At 38.5% G+C, this 22,609-nt stretch overlaps 1 long non-coding RNA gene across 1 annotated transcript; it reads right to left on the reverse strand.

Moving 5' to 3' along the window:
- Positions 1-2,441: 2,441 nt before the first annotated feature.
- On the reverse strand, positions 2,442-21,931 carry LOC147996617 (uncharacterized). The gene is made up of 3 exons (XR_015678387.1): positions 21,833-21,931; positions 10,622-10,799; positions 2,442-7,302 (listed from the first exon to the last, which is right to left on the reverse strand). It is a non-coding gene; the product is annotated as an uncharacterized LOC147996617 (long non-coding RNA).
- Between the last annotated feature and the right edge of the window lie 678 nt (positions 21,932-22,609).

A 22,609-nucleotide genomic window follows, 5' to 3' on the forward strand; every position in this document is an offset into this window, starting at 1 on the left:
TCCTGGATTAGACTATTAATATTATTAATCGAAAAGAACACAAAACAATCAGAGTGGAAAATTTTATTTTAATGAACTTCCACTTTTGTCATTCTACAGGTAAAATCATCTAAGCAGTTCAATTTACATACAGGAGTTTTCTCTTAAAACAAACTTTTTATGTTGGAGGAATATTGGAATCCTTGAGCAAATCCAAAGAAATTCAGAAGTACCTTTTGAGAACACTCACCTAGAATATACCTCCACCCTTCCACCCTTCCACACTCTCTACATCTTCAGCCTCACACAATCTCAGAGAGGAATGGAAAATGAGAGGAGAGAGAAGGGGGGGGGGCGATAGCTTTCTGGACATAAGTTGATGAAATAGACTAGGATGTTGGTGTTAATTTTCATCTATTTTACCCTACTGCATTCTGTCTTAAAACAAAAGGCCCATGTTTAGACCAGTGCTGGGCCATACCCTAACTCCTTGCTATGACGCTTCAACAGCCAACGAAAACACATCATTCTCTGGAAATTTGCAACAATATTCCCAGGAGAAGGCAGTAGGGCAAAAGGTTAGAAATGAAATAATGGGCTGGTATCTCTTGGTGGCAGGGAAGAGTATTGTCCAACTTTTGAGTATGTTTCCTTATTCTTAGAACCAATACTATCCATACTAGTTACTCAAAAAAATCTCCTGAAAAACAAAATTATATGGAAAAAATATGTCTTTTCCAGGTACTCAGCAGTTTCCGAAGGTGTTCATAAATATCTTGAAGGTCATGAGTGATGTAATAGCCAAAAGCTAATGTTACACACTAAACTAAAGTACGAATGGCAATTCAAACTCTGACCTGGAAAAGGAGTGATCATCCTATGATTTGTGTCTCCAGAAGATATATGAAACCAAAGTCAGTCAGTCACCATTACCATTAGTTGGGTTTTAGAAAACACTGTACACTTTATAGCTCATTTCGTAGTTCCACTGCCTTTTTATTTGTTGTTAACAACTGTAAATAGTTACGTGTTCTAAATGATTGAAAGTATATGTTTGGGTCGTTCAAAAACTTGGCCCTTTTTGTATTGTGCTGTACATGAAAATGAAGGGACCCCCTCACCAACCTCATCTCCTAAATTTATCTTTTCATCAGTTTACAGGAGAGGCAGTTGTGTGACACCAAGAAAGGAAAAGGATCAAAATTGTGGGATGAATTTATAAATGCTTTTGAAGAATTATTCCAGTAGTCTCAACTCACCTGGACCCCCAAGATCTCTCAGACACTGGGCCACCAACCAGGCAGTAAACACCACCTGATATGAGGATCCTAACACATATGCCGCAGAGGACTGCTGGGTCTAGATTCAGAGAATATGCACCTAACTCTCAAGAAACTTGATGTCCCAGGGAGTGGGGAGGTCTGGTGCGGTGGTGGTACTTGGGACATTCTCATGGAGAGGAGACAGGGGACTGGGGGAGAAGGAGGATGTATGGGATGTGGATCATTCTGATGGTAAACTGGGAGGGGGATAAAATCTGGACTGTAAAAAAGAGACTAAATAAAATTTAAAAAAATATGCAGAACATTTATGCATAAGAGAAGCATGCTTCATTGTTGTTTTATGAAGTTTATCCTTTATTCTATTCAGAAACAACATTCTGTTTCTGACTCTCTCTTTAACTATGCCCTATTTTCCCCTGGAATGCATCCTTCCATGCATCAGCCTGTGAATAAATGCTGTAATGATCCTGTTTTATAACAGGGAATGTTTCTCTTTCTAGAGAGAATGGCAGGAAGCTGAAGAGTTGCTTTGGGATCACCTTAGGGGAATAAATTCTTCAAAGGAGTCTGTTGGCTTTGGAATCCTGCTCTCTTCTCTCCATGTGTTTGCATGCCTTGGAATAATCTCTTCCCCAAGCTGGCTGCATCCAGGAACTTGCTGCGCCTCTGATAATCACTCATCTTGCTGCGGCTCAACTTCAGAAGGGAAAAAAACCACTGTGAAAAATAACTCCAGTAGGTTGGCAGAAGCAGTAAGCAGCCATTTGCCACAGAGCAGCCCCTCCTGAACTGCAAACTTTCAGCTGGTTTATATAAAGCTTATCATAAAAAGGTAAAAATGAATACTTTGTGTACATAATGCATTTTTCTCCTAAAAATAGTACCCGAGGCCAGTAAACTTTTCCAGGTTGTTGCTGGCCCTGCCCAGTGTGTCACTAGTGTAAGCTGGCCTGCAAGATTCCAGTTGGCACTACCTTTGGGTAGGACAGCTGTTCCTGTTTCCTCCCCTGAAGGGGTCCCATGCTTTTCCTGGCAAAGGATTGAGACTTGGCTGACAAAAACAATTTCCAAATCACCAAACAAAAAAAAAGTGCAAAACAAACAAGAAAACAGAAATGCGGTCAAATTTCTAAAGAATTATGTCCAAATCCACATTAGTACACAAAAGAAACTTGTACAACGGAACAATGAAAGCATATATTTTAAGTGCCATTGAAAGATTTCTACACAAATTTGTAAATTATTCAACAAGAATGAATTAGCAAACATTCTTGACATGTCTCACACTCGATTATTGTGTACATCCAACTGTCACTTCTGAAGCTCCCTAAGAGTATGCTTACTTTTCTGAGCCCCTGGGATTAATAAGGGAAAAGTTTGCAACTAACCCCGTCTTTCACTTTCTTCAGTGCTGACTTCAAATATACTGTATTCCAGACCTCAGATTACTTCAAGTCTTTACAACTGAAAAAGAACATCTCTTGCTCTAAGAAACCTTGTGTAATTAACTCGCATAAGCTGATTGATGGGTGGGCATATCATGTCCTAATTGTGTACCTTTACATAAGAAGTCAAAATTTTATATTGACAGCCTGAAATTGTAGATTATATTTTCATAAGGTGAGCCGAACTCTGGCAACGCGTAAACTGATATTTGTCATCTTTGTTGAATTTAGTATTTAAACATAAATAATTCTTTTGTGTTGGATCCTCATCTGAGGAAGACAGAATGACATTATCCAACATAAATTATCCACATGAATGGGGAATTAATATAGTGCTTCAAAAGTAGAAATTAGATATTTGTAAGCTTTAATTGAGAACATAGTATTCAATGGAAAAGGGGGTTCATGATGCATGAAATAATTGCTCAGTGATTAGCAGCACTTGCTGCTGTTTCAGAGGTTCACAGTCAGATTGGGAAGATCACCGTTGCCTGCAATTCAAGCTTCTAGGGATCCAAAGCCATCTTCAAACACCTGCACACACCATGGTACATAACCTACTTAGATACATACACAAACACACACCCAAAATTAAAAATGAAATAAATGTATAAAATTAATTGATACATATGTATTTATTTTATGCACGCATGTATACTTCATCTAATTTTAGATGCCTGATCAAAATACAAATGTTAACATATTTTTATGTAAAAGCTATGTTGCATATAGCACTCTATGAACTTTAGAACCACAGCTTTGACACAATAAAAAATCCAACACATACACAAAAATTACATAATTATTACTTCAAAGGGGTGTAGTAAATAAACATGTTAACTTTCTTAAAACATACTAGAAATATCATGTGCCTACCTCGTTCAAAGTCTGTTGTTAATAGATTTTTTTCAGAAAGTACTGAGTTTCTCCACTGTAAAACTCAAGTTTCCCCAATAACACAAAGAATTTAAGATGTGGTCAACCCACTTCGCACAAACTCATTATAGTGACTGCATCCAATTTTATTAAATTTTATTAAGTATCTGAATGCTGTTAAAAAACTGTCAGATGATGCTGACAGTTATTTTATCTTTTTTTGTTGCTTGTGTGTTTGTGAAATATTTTTTGGGTCTGGTATCCAGAGAGCCTAGAAGAGGGCACTAATTTCCTGAAGCTGGAGTTACAGATGTGCACGAGCCACTATCTGACTGCTGGGAACTGAACCAAGGTCCAATGGGGATACAACCAGAGTCCTTAACATTTGAATTATCCATTCATCCTCTGGAACAATGCATTTTATTTTCATTCTAGTATTTACATTCTAAACAATGTTGCTTTTGATTACATGTGTGTGACAACAGTTGCTCAAATATATAGAAAAATATATTAGCATTCAAAGAGTTCTGTTCTTTTGCATCTCAGAGTTGCTTAAATTCTCCTTTATCATATGGCTTAATTAGTTTTCTGTTTAGACAAGCTTTCGTTGTTAATTAGTAGAAGAAATGTGCTTATAGGAACTTGTACCTTCTCCCTCACATGATGCCATTTTGATTCTCATGTGTCTGGCAGATTGTACAAGCATGTGTGCCAAACATATCCATTCTTTAGTGCTGACAACTCATTAATATGATTATTTTGTCAAGCGTCTTGACTGACAAGTCAAATATTGCATCCGTGCTCCTGAGCTGTAGGAAAACAACAGTAAAGGGAGGAACCTCGACTTTGGCTTTGAAAAGTAGGTTATCATTTCATTCTTTTCAAGGTAATACATGCTTTTCTGGTCCAACAGAACAAATAATGGGAATGAAGATAGCTCTATGTACAGACACGTTTATTTATTCAGATTAAAAGATAATTGTTTTAATCCAATTATACAAAACTAGAAGTCTACACATTTTATGTCTGGTGTGCGTGTGTGTGTGTGTGTGTGTGCGTGTGTGTGTGTGTGTGTGTGTTTGTGGTGTGTGTTTGTGCATGCATGTGTGTGGTTTATGTGTGTGTGTGTGCATGCATGTGTGTGGTTTATATGTGTGTGTGTGTTTGTGCATGTGCGTGTGCGTGTGTGTGTGTGTGTGTGTGTGTGTGTGTGTGTACATATAGAGATAACTAATTGGGGTAAGGTCAGAGACCAATATCAGCATCAAGTATATTTCTCTATACCTCAGCACCTTAATTTTAGAGAAAGTGTGTCTCCGTGAAGCTTCGGATCACTTTTTCTTGTAGACAGCATATGCCTAGGATCACTCCATCTCTGCTCTTCTGTCACTGTGATTATAGGCAACTCCACAGAAACAGCTTTTCCATGTGTGTTGAGTATCTGAGCTCCAGTCCTCAGACTTGTATCTCACCACTGTACTCACACCATCTCCCCTGTCCTAAGAATATTTGTAGATAATCACAGTTCTGCTATCACTAAGGTGGAAAATGGCAACGTGTTTTCAGTGAAGGTAAGTGAAACCTTAGCTTTGATCCATGACTTAAAAATGTCTCACTTGGAAAGATGGCGTCATGCAGCATCTACGCGAGAGCCATTTTGTGGGAAGCTTTCCTCACTTATGATCAGTAAGAGTGCATGTAGCATATTCCTGTTATATTTATTAACTGTGAGAAAATATGTCACATTTGACTACCATCCGGGTTGGATATAAAATTGGCTAGTGAATAAAATTAGTGGTACAAGTTGCACCCATAATTTTTTATCATATATAAACACATTTAGTTACATAATGTAAGCTCCAAGAAAGTAAGAGTGAAACAATAAAAAATTCAAATATTTGTATATAGACTGTTGTTATTTTATAAAAGGGAAATCGAGGAGGCGGGGATTAAATGATTTGACAATATTACCTAAGAAACCAGGGCAAGAATTCTAGCTGAGTGCCATTTGTCTACTCTCTTTCCACTTAAGTATAAAATTAATAGTTATAAATTATTACACAATTTAAGGTAGTTTGCCTGAAAACATGAATATGAACTGTACAATACAAATAGGCATGCTTAATTTTCTTTTATTAATGACATGCATATTTAAAGAACTTTAGCCTTCTTTGAACATTAATTGTATTCAAACTAGAGGAAACATGGTTGGGGTTTTGTGCAAATGTTTGAAGATAAACTGTGGAGTGGCTCTTCAGGCCTCTCTCACAACTGTGGCAAACATATCTCGGGCATGACACTTCTGAGAAACCAAGTCCTTCGCACTTAAAGCGATGTGCTGATCAGACGTTTCTAGAAAATGGAGGCACTGAACCTTCAGAACCTAGAGCTGATGCTATTCAACTGTGTTTGCCAGTGAAGATTCCTGATTCTTGAGATTTATCATGTCTTCATATATTTAGAGTCAATTAGGATCCTTTTTGTTTAAAATCAAAACTTTCTTTACTAACCCGGTTTAATAAAATCACATTGCTTTTGTAGCAAAAGCCATTCCCTCAGTTCCTATGTCTCTACCTTGGAGTGTGTACAGAAGGAAACTGAGCTCTAAAATACTCATAAGCAAGTATCGCCAATGGCTAGACTTGTATGTGGCCCACATTACGTGATTAATAACATGGTGACTGCTGTATCTAAACATGGCAGAGAGACTTGGTGGTCGAGACCATCAGGGACTAATTTAGCATTTGTTTTCTCCAAGTGCCTTTTAATCTTCCTCTCTCTGAAATCACTTCACAGTCACACTGAGGATCTAGCCAAGGTTATTTCCATTTAGCAGTATGGTGGCCTAACTCTTAACACACTTATTATTAATCTCTATGTATTAAATGCACATGTAGTAAGAGTTAGAAAAGCAATATGGTGTTTCCCGATCTCTATCCCAAGCACAGAAACTTGAAGCAGTTTATGTACAGTTTCCCAAAAGGAAGATGCTGCGCTAAGAAGAAAAGAAGCTGAAATTGTTGTGTCTCATTATTAGTTCATTTCCCTGGAGCGTTGTCTCCTAAGCTGCTTTCTAGAATCATGTGTAGTCTCAGGATGCAGTGAAGGAGCATGGGACCTGAACGCTAAAGGCAGGAAAACCTTTGTCCCCTTTGCTTGTTACTTGTCAGTTTAGAGTTCATTTATTTTCAAAAACAGAACACATGTAACACTCAATTGATGAATTAATGAATGTTTCCATTTTTGTAAAAAAGGTGAGCATAATGTTAGGCAGATAGTTGTTCCAGTGATAATTATTTATGCTAATAAAAATATGTACATATGTTCTAAATGGGTGGACTTGCAAACTGTTTAGAAGATGTTGAAGTAAGAGAGATCATATAGGAAAAACATAAACATACAAATTACATACATGCTACGTCATAAATATTTGAATGTTGGAGCTCTTATACAGGCATCGGGGGCTGGTCCTCTGTGGCGATGACATCGTAGGACAAAGATGGCAGCGCTGCCTGCGCTTCAGTGCATGGTGGAACTTCGTTAATGCGTTGGTTGGATCGACTTACGGCCGAGCGCCACCTGTGACTCTGTCATTAATTTCTTCCTCCAAGTGCAAGGCCAAAGAGAGATTTCCAGTCTCTCGGGGGGAAACAGAAGGAGTTATCTTTTCTGTCAGTGGACTCCTTCTCTCCATTTACATATTATTTCACTTCATGGAACTAGAAAAGAATAAATGAGCAAATGAATTTGAAATTGCTAGTTACATTTTCCTTTCACTTAACCTTCACAGAGTTCCCCAGAACCAATTAATTAACCCAGTTTGTGATTGAAGTCTTCATGCTGAGTGCTCACGGGAGTACATTTTAAGCAGTATTTCTCTCTCACCAGTGGACAAGGCAGTTCCCGGCCTACATCTTAGGAATATAATGGCATAGGAATGAAGGTAAATGTACACTTTATTATATGACTTTAGTTAAGTTCATTTTCTAGCGTGGTCTCCTGTATCCCTGGCTGCATTGCAGCTGAGAATGATTATGAACTTCTCTAATCATCTCTCTTCATCCTTGGAATGTTAGGATGTCAATACCTGTATATATAACACCACTATACCAACCTTTCAGTCCTGGGGATTAAACCTCATTCTATGTCCATGATGACTGGCAGTTATTACAGTGCTTCACCACAATCTCGTATCTCCTCAATAATATATTTAGCCTTCAAAATTAGCATTTAAAAAAGTTTTATACAATTTTTCCTTCTTTATACTTTTCACTTTGAATGTCAGTGTTTTCTTATAGCATAGAGGAATTTTAATCCAGCAAAGCAGGTACTTTGGCAATGGATCCGATTGGAATACAGACATGCCACACACTTGATCCCTCCAGCTGAAATAAAGTACACAACTTTAATACAATGCGATAGCACCTAATTGAGGAGCAGACAAAGTGATGAATCAGAGAAAGATTTGATAGAATGATTCAGAGATAAGATATGCCCAACTCTCACGAAAACAGGAGAGGATTTAATAGAATAGTGCACTCCCACATGCACACAGGCACACGTGTATATATATACACACAGAGAGAGAGAGAGAGACAGAGAGAGAGACAGAGAGACAGAGAGACAGAGACAGAGACAGAGAGACAGAGAGAGACAGAGAGACAGAAACAGAGAGTGAGACACAGAAAGACAGAGAGACAGAGAGATGGAGAGACAGAGAGAAGGGCAATTCAGTTAATTCAGTTGTGTGGAGTTCAGTGCAGCTCATTTGTGCAGTAAATATGTAAAGTGCAGATAGACAGAGGTAGTTTAAGCCAGAGAATGAAAAGCCAGAAGATTAGAACAAACTGCTGGAGTTGGTTTGAGACAAAGCAGACCAATTCAGGGAGCAGTCAGGATAAGACAGTTTGAATCTGTCAGTTTGCAAAGGAGTTTGAGCTGGAATGGCTGAGTTGAATCAACCAGCCAGCAATTCAAAAAGAACTGGAAAAGGTGAGCTTATTCAGTAGTAAGTCTCCAATGTGACAATTCTGTCCCATGAATGAAAGATACTTTTATGTCATAGTCATTTCCATTGTGGTTAGTTTTAAATATTTTTCAATACTTTTCCTTATAAGTTTTAATATTGTGAGTTACCAGCCCATTCTTACTCATCATCTGTAAAGTCCGACTGTAATGGCTATGGAGTTGAATTAATATCTTGTTCTCACTAAATCAGTTGGATGGATAGTTATTTATTTAGATAATGATCTCCTTCTTCGTGGACTTTCCATAAAACATTCCATGTTTCGCTTTGTTGTTTTTTGTTTGTTTCTGTTTACTTGGTGTGTATATTTCTGTAACTCTATAACTACTACAGTATTAGTGAGTAAAAATACACAGCATTTATTCAATGTGTGAATGACTGCACCACTCCTCTGTGTACCTGTGTCTTAAGAATAGAATTCATGGCTTCATTTGTCTGAGACAAACTATTTCTTCTCCACGAGTTCAAATTCTCATGCAGAAAATCTTAAAAGTCAGCCAAAGTGACTGCATAGGTGAATTTTTAAGAGAGTATAGATGTACTTTAATTTACATAATTTACTCTTACCTTATCCATAAGGCAAACATGTAAGATGATTAGTACATAGTTATAACAATAAGATTTTAATAAATAACATGAAATTTTATGGTTTAGTGGTACAGAAACATGAATGAAAGAATGAGGTCATATTAAAAGATCTAAACACCCTGAACATGCACCAACTGTAACTTAGGAATCATACTCTCCAGAAAATAGATAATAAATATGCAGAAATTAAAATAATACCCTAGAGAATAGCAAGAACTGAAAGGAGAGATAAATAACTCTAATTCTCTATGTACAATGTACTGAACAGTTAAAATATCTCATGCAGATTAGATAAAAATTATGTTTAAGTATACATAGAGAGACACACATATGTGCAGAAACATATATGTCTGTATGTCTGTGTAACATTTGAATACATATTAATACATTTCCTGTAATATTACAATAAGTTTATTCAGGGTATATTTGTATGTATGTATTCTCAAAGTCTTTGGATACAATTTAACATAACTGAAATATTTTGTCAAAATGTGTTCAAGAAATACTTTGATATAGTTTAGAGTAAATTAATGTTTTTAGCAAATTGGAAACCTATATATGTTTTTATTCAATCTCTCCATTGAAATAAATATGCTCTACCACAGACAGAAATGTAATTATGGAACAAAAATCAGAAACTATTGCATATGTGATAAAGGGATGACTCAGTAGGTAAAGTGCTCACATTGTAATCGCGATGACAAATTCTGTGTTCATAAATTACATAAAAATAAAATCTAGGAGTGATGATATACATTTATCATCCTAGTGATGAGACAGAGCCAAGCTGTATTTGCAGCAACTCTGCCAGCCTAGTCTTCTTGGTGAGCTCCAGGGCAAAGGGAGCCCTTGTCTCTGAGGAAGACGGTACTTTAGGAAGGACCTCTTTAGTTCTTCTTTGACCTCCACATGCACATAAATGTGTAACTGCACCCAAATGGGCACACACACAGCCACACACTAACAAACACGCACACATGCACTGACTGACACACACACACACATGTACACACAGACACACACAGACACACAGATGACACAGACAGACAACACACACACACGCACACACACACACACACACACATGCATGCACTGGCACACAGACACACATGTATGTGCCCACATATGCAACATATGCACAGCATGATAGATTGCCAGGAATGTATTTCTTTATGCACAACTCTAAAGCTATTTTTCTTCTAATTTGAAGAAATTGTAGAACTAATGGAATCTTTGTAAGGAGGTTGACAACAGGAGTAGGAAAATGCTCAAGTACTTTCAGGGGAATACATGTGAGGTCATAGAGAAGAATCAAGATGAGATCATCTGCTATGGTAGGAAGCAGGAAAGCCCAGTGGAGATTGCCCCAGCAAATCATTTTAAAGGATACTTCACTGTTTGAAAGGACTGTATTTGTTACTTACTTTAGTGTCCGTGATACATTATGATGAAGAAAAGCAACTAACAGAAGAAAGAGCTTGTCTTGGCTACTGCCTCCAGAGGGATAAGAGTCCACGTGGGAAACAAGGAAGAAGAAACAGTCATCACAGGAGCAAAAAACAGTCATAGTGGGAACATGAATTCCGGAACTCACATCTTAAACTGAAAGAACAAATCAATGAGTACAAACTCATTATATATAACTCATGTTATAAACTCTCAAATTCCACATTCAATATTGCATTTCCTCCAGCAAGGACACACATCCTAAATCTCTCCAAACAGTGGCACCAATAGGGGAGCAGATAATTCAAAATATTTGAGCCCTTTGACGAATATTTCCAATTCAAACCAATACTGCACATTTCAGTTGAACTGGATGTTGTAGAGAATGAGAGAGATGTTTAAATTGGCTTTTATATGAACTGGGAATGGCTACTAATCATTTGTTTGGGGAGGAGATATAAAACACCTGTGAGGAATATTTAAAATTATCCACAGCTGTGCTACTGATATAATCCAAAATTGGGGCAAAATGCAAAGTGATTTTATTTAACTTAGATAATTGAAAAACTGAACTCTATATTTGCCTTGGTATAGTACACCCATGATGATCAGATAAGGAGAGACTCACAGATACATTTTTATGGCATGAAATGTTCCAAGGGGATCATTAGCTTGTTGTACAACAACACTGAGTTATTTCCTCAACATGCTGTTAATGTAATAACTAGAGAACAGCAGAGAAGAACCAGCAGACAGTAAGGCCATGCCCAAAGCCCACATTTAGTTCATGCTATAACTTCGCAATTTTATGAAGCAAAAGTGGGTGGACGCAGAAGGAAATAGAAACGATAGCACAAACGTGGTTTGGCATTTTAACAAACTCCTTTAATATCTAACGGAAAAATAAGAGAAAAGAAAGAAGATAATTTCAAAATCACAATGAAGGCAGGTAAGAATACTCAGTGGGTAATGAGCCTGAGGCACAGACATTCAAATTTGAATGTGGATCCTTAGAAATTACATAGTGCTTGTCTACACAGTGTGTGTGTGCACAGACCCAAGTCACCTATGGCAAGAAGGGAAATGGAGACGGGCAAATCCTCAGAAATTTATAGCCCAGCTAGCCTATTATATACCGAGTGTTAATCAAGAGACTGTGTCAAACAAGGTAGACTGCAATGAGTGTTAGTTGATGTCCTCTGACTTCCAAAGGTAGTGTTGTACATGCGTTCACACACACACACACACACACACACACACACACACACACGCAGACACACACACACACAGACACACACACGCACACCATAATAAACCAACTTACATAAATCTTATTTAGTTTACTTGTGTAGGATTGCAAGCCAATAATTAAAAAGTTCGTATTACTGTCAAGTACTCATAGACACTTACTAAAATAAATTTATGTGCTAGAGCTTATAAACTAAAATTAATGTATCATGACAATATCATAGTAACAGTTCCTCGTTTTCATGTATGATCTGTTAGATGTTCATGATTTACACAACTGAAGTCATGATTGTCTATAGATGTCTTATTCTGCGTGACAGTATACACACAAGCTCAAAACTATACAAGAGAAGTCTGAAGATTCCCTTCCTTTCATGGTAGGTCCTGAAGTCTTTTCATCTCTTTCCACCTCTTTCACAGTTTTGAAGAGAGGATGTAATAAACTATTTGAGCTACCACCCGAATAGTACAATTAAAAATGTGTTGATTTATGATTTTAGCTTTTGACGCATGCTGTTGATCTGAAGCTTCACTATATTTTTTAGCAGGAGTAAAACCATCATACATGTGCTAAGTCAGAAAGAAGAAATAACTTGACTGAAAGCAGTGTTGAAGATAGTAACAGTGAGGAAATTGATCAACAGGCAAACGATGAAGCAAGTCTGACAGGAGAAGTGGGTAGTATTGTCGTTGCTTCAGAAGTCGGAAATGGTGAAACTTGCTGCATTGATGATGCCGACGAGTCCCGGTTTTAGAAGTTCCAGCCAGGTTGTGTTACGCCTCTGAGTTGTTTTATTCAACTGAGTGTGATAGAAATGGTCTTTGTCTTTGCATGTTTAAGAATTCTGACAACAAAGGTATCAGCTATCAAGGAAGGGGAGGGAACCAAATAAAGAAAGCCCCAAAATAGTATGTAGGGATGGGGAGGACCTCAAAAGGGCAGGCAAAGAAGAATCAAAAATTGAATTGTCCCAGGCACGAATCAAGGCAGACTTTAGATAACTTCCTGAGAATACCCACAAACCATCAGTAAGATAATCAGCAGATAACCACTCATTGGATCTAACCTACAGCGTAGGATTGTGAGCAAATGAAACAGTCGGTCATTTGAACCACTAAGTTCGGGGGTAGGTAACTGTGCAAGAAGCTATGCTGGGAGAGATACATACAACACTGCACCATTAACTTAGCTTGGAGTTTGATGTTAAGTATTGTAATTAGGCCAAGTGGAAACAAAGTGGGCTCTGAGGTTGTCACACAGTGACTTTTATGTTCACCTCAAGTCAGAGTGATGAAGCATATAATGGATTTGAAGTCGTTTAAAATCCACCCTGCATTTCTATCAAAAGAACTCTTTTTATCTTAATTGGGGTTGAGCAAGTATTATGTTTGTAAAATAGCCACAGGGAGCCCTTCTGACCTAGCTTTTGTATAGAAAAATCAGAGTGTGAATCTCAATTTCATAGGCATTGAAGAACTGGTCTTGCTTGTGTGTTTGAATCCAGAGGTGAACGTATTTAAAATCCTTTCGTAAATCCTTATTATGATGATTTAAAAAGAAACTGAAACAACGTGTATTACATGGAGGGGAATGGCTCCTTCAACTGGTCAGATAACTCAGCAGCAGAAAATGTTACATCACACAAGTAATAAGCAGTAGAGGGTTTCAGTATAAACTAGAGTGCTGAGTCAAGGTCAAATTCTCAATAGATACCCATTCCCTGATTGGTATACAAGTCAACTGTCACTAGAATTTGCCATATCTGGCAATTTATTAGCAGGAGTAAAACCAACATACATGTGCTAAGTCAGAAAGAAGAAATAACTTGACTGAAGGCAGTGTTGAAGATAGTAACAGTGAGGAAATTGATCAACAGGCAAACGATGAGGCAAGTCTGACAGGAGAAGTGGGTAGTATTGTCGTTGCTTTAGAAGTCGGAAATGGTACATACCAGGGAAACAGAGTTTCACACAGCATACCATATGTGTTCAAGAATTCATGAAAGCATGCTTCACTGCTTACAGTCGCTGGTACGAACCTACCCATTAACTTTCCATGTCACAAGGACCACAGAATAGAGAATAATAGACATTTTCCCCTCTGGTTAAATGTATTTTCATATTATTAATTCTAAAGAATTTATTTTTACCCTATTTATTAAACACTGACAACTTCATAACTTCATGCAGTGCATTCTGATCCCTCTCATCTCCATCTTCCTTTATTCCCTTTCTGCCCATATCGACATCGGCTCCATTCATCTTGCTGTCTCTTTTCCTCATGCCTCCTTTTGTTTGTGTTGTTGTATGGTCCATTCAAGTGAACACGTGCTGCTATGACCATTGGAATTGAACTATCCCCCTGAAGCCTAGTGGGATCACCTGTGGGTACACATCTGAAAATCATCTGGTGGCCCAGAGTTTGACAAGGGCTAGTAGGGCTCCATGAGCCTCTACCTCACCAAGGACTGGTTAATAATAGATTCAGTCTTGTACAAGTCCAGAGCACGCAGCTGTACCTTCTGTTAATTCATGATTTCACTGACTTGGCCATAACTGGTAGTACCGTGTTTTTCCTTTTCTAGTCCCTAGCACTTACATTTTTCTTCCCCCTCTGCAGTACTCTGTGTACCTTAGAAGGAGGAGTATTATGGGCTGTTTAGGACAGAGCCCTGGAACTGTCTAGCACCTTTAACAGATAGCACTTTTTTGAAATTATCCATTTATCTCCATTGATTCTCCCGTCCCCCAAAAGCAATTCTCTAAATAGATCTGAGGGTAGCATTCATCTATTGTTATAAATAAATGTTGAAAATGTTATGTAATGGCATGCCAGTTTACCTAAGCAATAGTAGGAAGTTCCCCTAGGGTCGATGACATTCCCAGCCACGAGTTTCTACCAGAATTACACTAGCAATGGTGTGTTTAATTTAGAGTATAGAAGGAGCTAGAGAACTAGAAAGGGGCTGTCGGTGGAAGAAGAGTTAGCATAATCTACGTGACATGAAAGGAAAGACTGAGAACATTCAAGGTGGAAAGGTTTACACAGAGGTGAAAGTGGGAGGGAAGCAGAAAGGGAAGGAAAAGAAGGGGCGGGGTTAGTCAAAATGGCATTGAAAGTCTATATGAAAAACTACTAAAAGCCAATTAAAATATGTAAGTTGAAAAAAAGCTGAGTTACAAGGAAGATGTTCTGTTTGGTTGGCAATGCAGCTCGGAAAATCACAGGGCTAAGTGTAGGGTACTTTTTATTTACTGTTGTTTCCGACCTACGAGGAAATGTTGGTTGAGGAAATGCTTCCATCACACTGATTGGCTTGTGGTGTGTTCTCCTCCTTGTCCCCCTCCTCCTCTTCTTCTTCCTTGTTTTCTCCTCTTCCTTCTCTTGCTCCTCCTCCTTCTCCTCCTCCTCCTCCCCTTCATTCTCTTCCTCCTCCTGCTCCTCTTCCTTCTCCTTTCTCTGATTTATTATTTATTTATTTATTTATTTATTTATATTGATTAAGTAGGCTTTTTGATAATTTCTTACATCTATATAATATAGTCTAATGATTCTCTTCCCACCCTTTCATTTAAAAAAAACTATTGAAAATAGATTTTCTCCCCTAAAATATATCTGGATCATAATTTCTCCTCCCTCCACTCCTCCCAGATCCTCCGTCTCTTCTCGTCTCCCATATATCTAACTACTTCCCCTTCTTTTCCTCTTCAGAAAAGAGTAGGCCTCCAAGAGATCACTGCCACACAGGACAAAATGAAAACAAAACAAAACAAAACAAAACAAAACAAACAAAAAAACAGGCAAAGGAGTCGGAGAAACACTTGCGCGCATTTTTAGGAGTCCTACAAAAACACCAAGCTGACAGATACAACATGCACACAGGACCTTCTGCAGACCAGTACAGGCCCTGTTCCTGCCTCTGTGTCTGTGAGCTCATATGTCCGTTGTTTAGGTGATTCAGGGGGCCAGGTTCTCCTGACTTCCTCCATCTGCCTCCCCGCCTCCCCGGCTCCCACAGTCTTCACTTCCCTTGTGGGAGGAAGGTACTTTTTTGAGAATTCTTGATCAGAGATGCACCAGAAATCCCTCAAACAATACAGACTCTTCTTGCCGATCAGATCTACATGGAAAGACCTGTTGTAGAACATACCAGAGACATCAGACGTAAGATACTAACCAAACAAGCCAGAGCCGAGCAGGGAGCTTCTCTGACTAGCTTCAATAATGCTAGCAGATGCTGAGCAGGAAATACCAAACCACCAGGCAAGGAGTACCCACTGGTGAATTAATGACCCAACTCATATTTTGTGGCAACCAATCACTCGCTGCTTGGCTGCTGGGAGTGAGTTCATCCCCTTTGTTCTGTGTAATTGTCTACTCTGACATAATTGTTAATCGTTCATATTCTAACTCCTCCCACTCATTCCGGAGATGGTACGTACGGGAGGAATCAGGAGGGCGGAATACCCGCAGGGCTAGCTTTGAATTAAAATGCCTGGTTCATTTTATGTCTCTGTCTGCACCATGGTCTCACTCTCACAAAACGTGTTGTGCAGTACAGCGCCTTCCCGGGGGAAAAGGATGTCCCGCTACAACCGTGTCTTGCATTCGGCTCACCCTACATGTTCTTGTTTCTCTAAGAGAACTCCATGCAGGAGCAGAGACTGCTACATTGCACTTTTTTTATATTGGATATTTTATTTATTTACATTTCAAATGTTATCCCCTTTCTTTGTTTCCCCTCAGAAAACCACCCATCGTCCCCCTCTCCCTGCTTCTATGAGGGTGCTCTGCAACCCACCCGCCCACTCCCGCCTCCCTACCTTACAGTTCTCCTGTGTTTCCACATTCTTAAGGAAAAGTTCCGGCAAGAAACTTGTGAAGAGTTATTTACAGTTCGGAGTAATAGTCTAAACTGAGTTGGATAATTTTATACATTTTAAGCAAAGAACATAGTGATCTGTGAAGTCTGCAAAGATCACATATTCATAAGATGCAGGTGATTTTTTAATATCTACTGACAGGTGGCCCCTGTGGATTCTGTGTTAACTACTTCTGTGTAGCTCCCACTGAATTTCCTCATTCCATAGAAGCCTTGTGTTTACCTGGGGGTACATCAATAGTTTATCAGTTTGATTTTAAATAAGAATCTCTGTCTTGGTGAGGTTTCTTTCCTGGTTTTCCAAATGCTATCAGCACCTAAAATCAATATCCATATTCTTTTTAAGGTTTCATTTCGTGTTCACAAAAATTTATACTTTATTAGTCCAGGAGGGAAAATATTTTCATTTTGAAATCTAAAACAGCAATAAGACAGGCTCACAAGCATCTTAAATATGCACAAGGAACAGGTAATGATGAAGAGAGATCATGGCAGCTGCAGATTTTCATGGCATAGCCTCTGACCAGTTTTAACAGTGGAAGTTAAGTATTTAATTGTAAGAATTGAAAAGGAAAAATAGCCGAACACTTTCACAAGTTTATCATGCTTTTGTGAGTTGATATAAAAAAAATAGTACAACGTTTTCACTTCAAAACGTGAATGCATATTTTTTGGACCTCAAGCACTAAAATGAGTTTTCTCACTTGGTAACTTGCATTTCAGCCCAACAGCTGTTTCTCTCTGCCGCAGAACCGTTCTTCATGTTCATAGGTCATTCCATTGTTGCATACATAACAATCCCTTCCAGAGACAGATTTTAAAATGGCTAGATTTGGGTTAATTGTATTATTCATAAAAGACAGAGTATGAAGAGAACACGTTGAACTATCACTATATTCTATTGTTACTTCTATGTTTGGCTCAAAGAACACAATTAAATTAATTTTATTAGTAAGTCATTTCAGAAGGCATTTATGCCATGTTTTCACTGACTTCTAAGAATTTCTACTAATTTTGTTTTTTGATCCTCACACTCTAAATTACAACAGGCAGCAGCAGCAACAACAACAAGAAAGTACTTTTCTTTGCATTCAAAAGTAAACTTTATGATTAAATGCAAAGAAAAGGGTGACATAGATGAGTGGTAAGACAGATGCAGGCTCACCCCACTTAGTGCTCAGCCTGGGTCAAGGGCCTCCGTTTGCCTAATTGTTAGGTGTACCCGGTGTCTGCAGTAGGCTATGTTTACAGGCTTCCCCATGTCCCAAGAGGTAAAGCCTGCTCTTTAGAATGTTTCCATGTAAAAGCTGCAACACGGAGGAGGGCTTTGGGGTTTCTAGGGAGTCTTTGAAGAGAACTGGCCCCCAGCCTCCTCCTGTTTCTTTCCTTGCGTCCATCCTTCTCCACATGTTTTACACTGTACTATTGTAAGCCACGAGGCACAGCCTTGTGACAGCCCAAATGTATTGAGGCCAAGTCCTGATGGACCAAAGCCCTGAAAACTATGATAAAAAAATAAACCAATTTCCTAATAAATGGATTCTTTCACATACGAGCTATACAGACGGAGAGCTGACCACCACAGTGTCCAAATGTAAGTTTTGGTTTTCTACCACTCCTGTGTCGTAAGTGGGTGACTGATTGAGGGATTGACCATAGATGTGAGCCACCCAGTCCCCACGGATCAATACTTGTTTGGTTAGCCTGAAATTTTCTCTTTATGAAGTTAAAAAAGATAAAATCAAAAACTTCCCTCCAGTTATCAATTTCGGAGGATGAAAAACTAATTTCACTCTTGTAGCATTCTTCTTTTCAAACTTACTACCAATCCCCTTGTATGCTACGCAGAAACATAGTATCCAAGATTAAGACGCCCTAGTACTTATGCCAAGTCCAGTGAAACAACTGTGTCTTTTTTCTTTCAAAGCGAGACTCCACTGCTACCTGTTTGCCAGGCCAAGGTTTCTTTGTGAGAACTGAGACCCAAAGACTGAGACAATGGATCAATTGGCAAGATGTACATTTGCAGTGTTATGAGTTTACTGTATTTGGGTTTGTTCGAATATCTGGTAGGATCTGTATATTCTGCGACGATTTAATCTAACACAGCTGTGGCAATATAAATCGCACTTAAGACTTGCCTGATTGGTGGTAATCAGCAATAATCACGTCTTATAATTACATTGCATTCGAGAAGTAGGGACTGTTTAAGCCGACTCAGCAACACACCAGATAAAGAAGATTGTTTGTTACTTCTGACAGTCTCAGTTGACATTCAAAGTTGACTGCAAACAGTGAGTTTTATTAATGTATTGCCTAAGAATAAAGTTTCTTGATCGGGCTTAAGAAATTGAACCAGGATTTCAAGTCAGCATACAATTATTATCAATTATTTAGATTGGACGATGTCTTGGGAATTTTTATGATCCTGAATATGAGTCACATGGATATATACACCTCTAAAACATGCTCTACTCCAACCCAGAGCATCACACTTTATAGTCAACTGCTCTACTACTGATGTATACCTCAGACTCTTCTTTATTGCTTGGAATCCTAAAAGTCTTGAGGGATGAACTAAGATGAAATTAATTCAGCTTATTTTATGAATAGGGAAGGCCCCCACACTCCCTTCAGCATAACCTTTCTCCTGTCACTATTCTCACTTTTGTATGTGTTTTCTGTAAGCCCCAGTAAGCAGTCACCCAGAAAATGTTGTCTATTCTACCACCAGTGCGGCACCATTGAGCATGAACATGCACACAACACAACTCCCACAGAAGTCAATTGACATTCTGACTAGGATGCACACTGCTGACTTTGAACCATAATGAACCGCCTGACTCACTATGGTTACAGTCGCATCCATATTGGAATAAGAGAAAAGGTAAATGTTTCCACCTTAAAATTACATGATTATTATTGAGCACACACTTGAAGGCCAACAGCTATATAAGTAGGTTATTCAGGGAATACCTCAAATAACATATCCTCTCTCTCTCTCTCTTTCTCTCTCTCTCTCTCTCTCTCTCTCTCTCTCTCTCTCTCTCTCTCTCTCTCTCTCCTTCCTGTTCACCACAGATACAGGACTCTCTGCCCCTCCATGACATCTCTGTAATGAAGCTATGCCACACCACAGGCCCAGAAAGAAAGACCAATGTCCATTGGGTGAGTGAAATCTCTAATGCCAGAGCCAAAATAAACTTTCTCTCATTTCAGTCCATCTACTCATTTTGCCACAGTGATGAAACATCAATGAAACACAATCCAAGGATCCATTCATAGCAGCATCTCTATCTTCTCATGTAGAGGAATATCTCAGAAATTTCCAAACCGTGGTGTATGTAGACAAGGAAGAAGATGCTATCAGTGCCTTCTCCACAGAGCCTTCATGGGCTTTGAACATCATAAGAACATCCTGGCAAAGTTTGAGCTTAGAGGAAAAAAGAATATGAGCCTAAAAGGAGAGCACCTGCAGTTCTCCTAGAGTTACAGAGTTCAGTTCCCAAGACAGCCACTCATATCTCCAATCCTGCAGGATAAAATACCCTCTTCTGGCCTCTGTGTGGAACTGTAGACACACTAAGTGCACACACCCATATACACACATGCACACATATACACAGGAATACAAATAACACAACTTTCTCGTTGGACCCCCAACAGTAGGAGTTGGGGTATCTCTGACCCTTTGTCTGCTCTTAGAACCCCCTTCCTCCTACTGGGCTGCCTCATCTAGTCTTGATATGAGGAGAAATGCCTAGTCTTGTTGTAACTTGTTTCTTATGCTGTGTTCAGTTGATATACTTGGGAAGTCTCCTCTTTTTCTAAAGGTAAATGGAGAAAGAGTGATCTTTGGAAAAGGGGAGGTAGAGAGAGGGAATGGGGGGGTGAAGCAGAGGAAAACAGTAGTCAGATGTAATATATAAAAGAAGATGATAGATAGATAGATAGATAGATAGATAGATAGATAGATAGATAGATGATAAAATAATTCATCTAGGAATTAAACTTTATTCAAAAGAAAATACTGGGTAGTGGAGTCAAGTAATAAACTGATGTTTAAGGCTAGCTGTCTATATGAAGTATCACATCAGTGTATATTATAACTAAGGGAATGTTCCATCCACTGCTGCTCTGCCTTCTATTTGTGGTACCTGGAGTATGCAGTACTCTCCTCTCGTCAAATTGCTTGGCTGTAAATTATGGATATTAACCTCCTCCAGAGCTACATAGCATTACTAGATCGAGAGTGTTTGTACTGACTGCCTGACACACAATGGGGCCTTTATTAAGGTTGGCACTTATCATAAGGTGAACATTCATACTAAGAAAATTATACACACCTATATAAACAATGAAAGTACATATACCTGTAAATGGTAAGTAAATCAGCAAGCATTGAGCACACTATATACATAACATGTTATATTATAACATGTTATTATATTAACATGTTCCTATTTAAGCTGGCCTCATGCTACCATAGTCAGAAGGTGTTAATACATTGTTCAGTGCATCTATGAGAAATGTATTAGGTGAAGAACCATGGAGATGTAGTTGCTGCTGCTGCTGACCATGATTCAGGCCACCCACGCAGAGTAAAAGGGAGAGAACAATGAACTTAGGTTTGGATTGCATTTTCCTATCAATCGTGTCTAGTTAGTCATGCCCCTTTTTGGCATCCATTATGCAATCTTGCCACTCCATGGGTGAGTAGTAACTAATGAAGGAATAGAAAGGATCAGACCTCCCTCTGACCAGGAAAGAGGGCAAGTACTGAGTCAGTAAGTTCCCCACCATCTTAAAGGACCTCATTTTTTAAATCTATTTAAGATTCATTTTGAAAGCAGTCCTGTGAGTCAGAACCCGGCACTAGAGGATTAGAGTTTAGAATTCCAGAGTTGTAGATGGTCCTTTCAGTCTTCGTAGTTTGAAGCCCTGAGCTCTTCAAATCTCCTTCATATTTTCTGATTAACTAGTTGGTTAAATGAGATTAAATATAGAAACACAGTAGGCATTCGGGACATGTTTTCCTCCAAACAATAAGTTCCTTACCTCCTTCTTCAGGTCCTGCAAAAACGTCTCTTGCTATGTGAATGGATCAACTTGTTCAGATGGGCTCAGCCTGCTTCACTTAGGCTGCAGTGGAGGACTAAAGAAATTCCTGTGATTAAAGCAGAGTAAACACTTAGTCTGAACTATTTAACTCTTTCAGGTAAAATATTTTCTTGGGCTTGAATTAAGAGTGGATACTTTGTGCTCTGTTTTGCCTCATGTGGGTAAACACGGTCCAGTGTGTTACAACATATTTAATGGCGTCATCCAGGCTAAAGCACAATTGAAATGGTTACAAGATGAAAGGCAATAGAATTTTAATACCCAGCTAGTGCACTCTGGGGATTGAAAAATTCCTGGGAAAGATTAATAGGATGAGGAGAGAGAAAAAAAGATTCCTAATTGCTCATGATAAACCAAATTATACTTAGACAGTTGAAGGTTACAGTCCAGGTGGAGGATTCCACTGATATTTGTTCAAATTTTATATCCGACAATTGTATAACTTCCAATTAAAACAACATAATGATAATTAGATAAGAACGTATCTCTTAGTCTAAGGCCTTAACTTTTACTACATTCCTTACACACAATAAACTTCACTGCTTTAACATTTAACTTTTTATTTTTCGTTGAGCTGCTAGAGCCTCTGGCTCTATGGAATGGGTAGCAACGGAAACTAATGAAATTGGTTACATTCCTGCAGTGTTTTGAAAATAACAGTCCAGTTCTTTAGTCATGTTTTAATACTGTTGCCATGACAAAATAACCTGAACA

The sequence above is a fragment of the Rattus norvegicus genome, chromosome 2 (genome assembly GCF_021556685.1).
Source record: "Rattus norvegicus strain SHRSP/BbbUtx chromosome 2, alternate assembly SHRSP_T2T, whole genome shotgun sequence".
Taxonomy (NCBI): domain Eukaryota; kingdom Metazoa; phylum Chordata; class Mammalia; order Rodentia; family Muridae; genus Rattus; species Rattus norvegicus.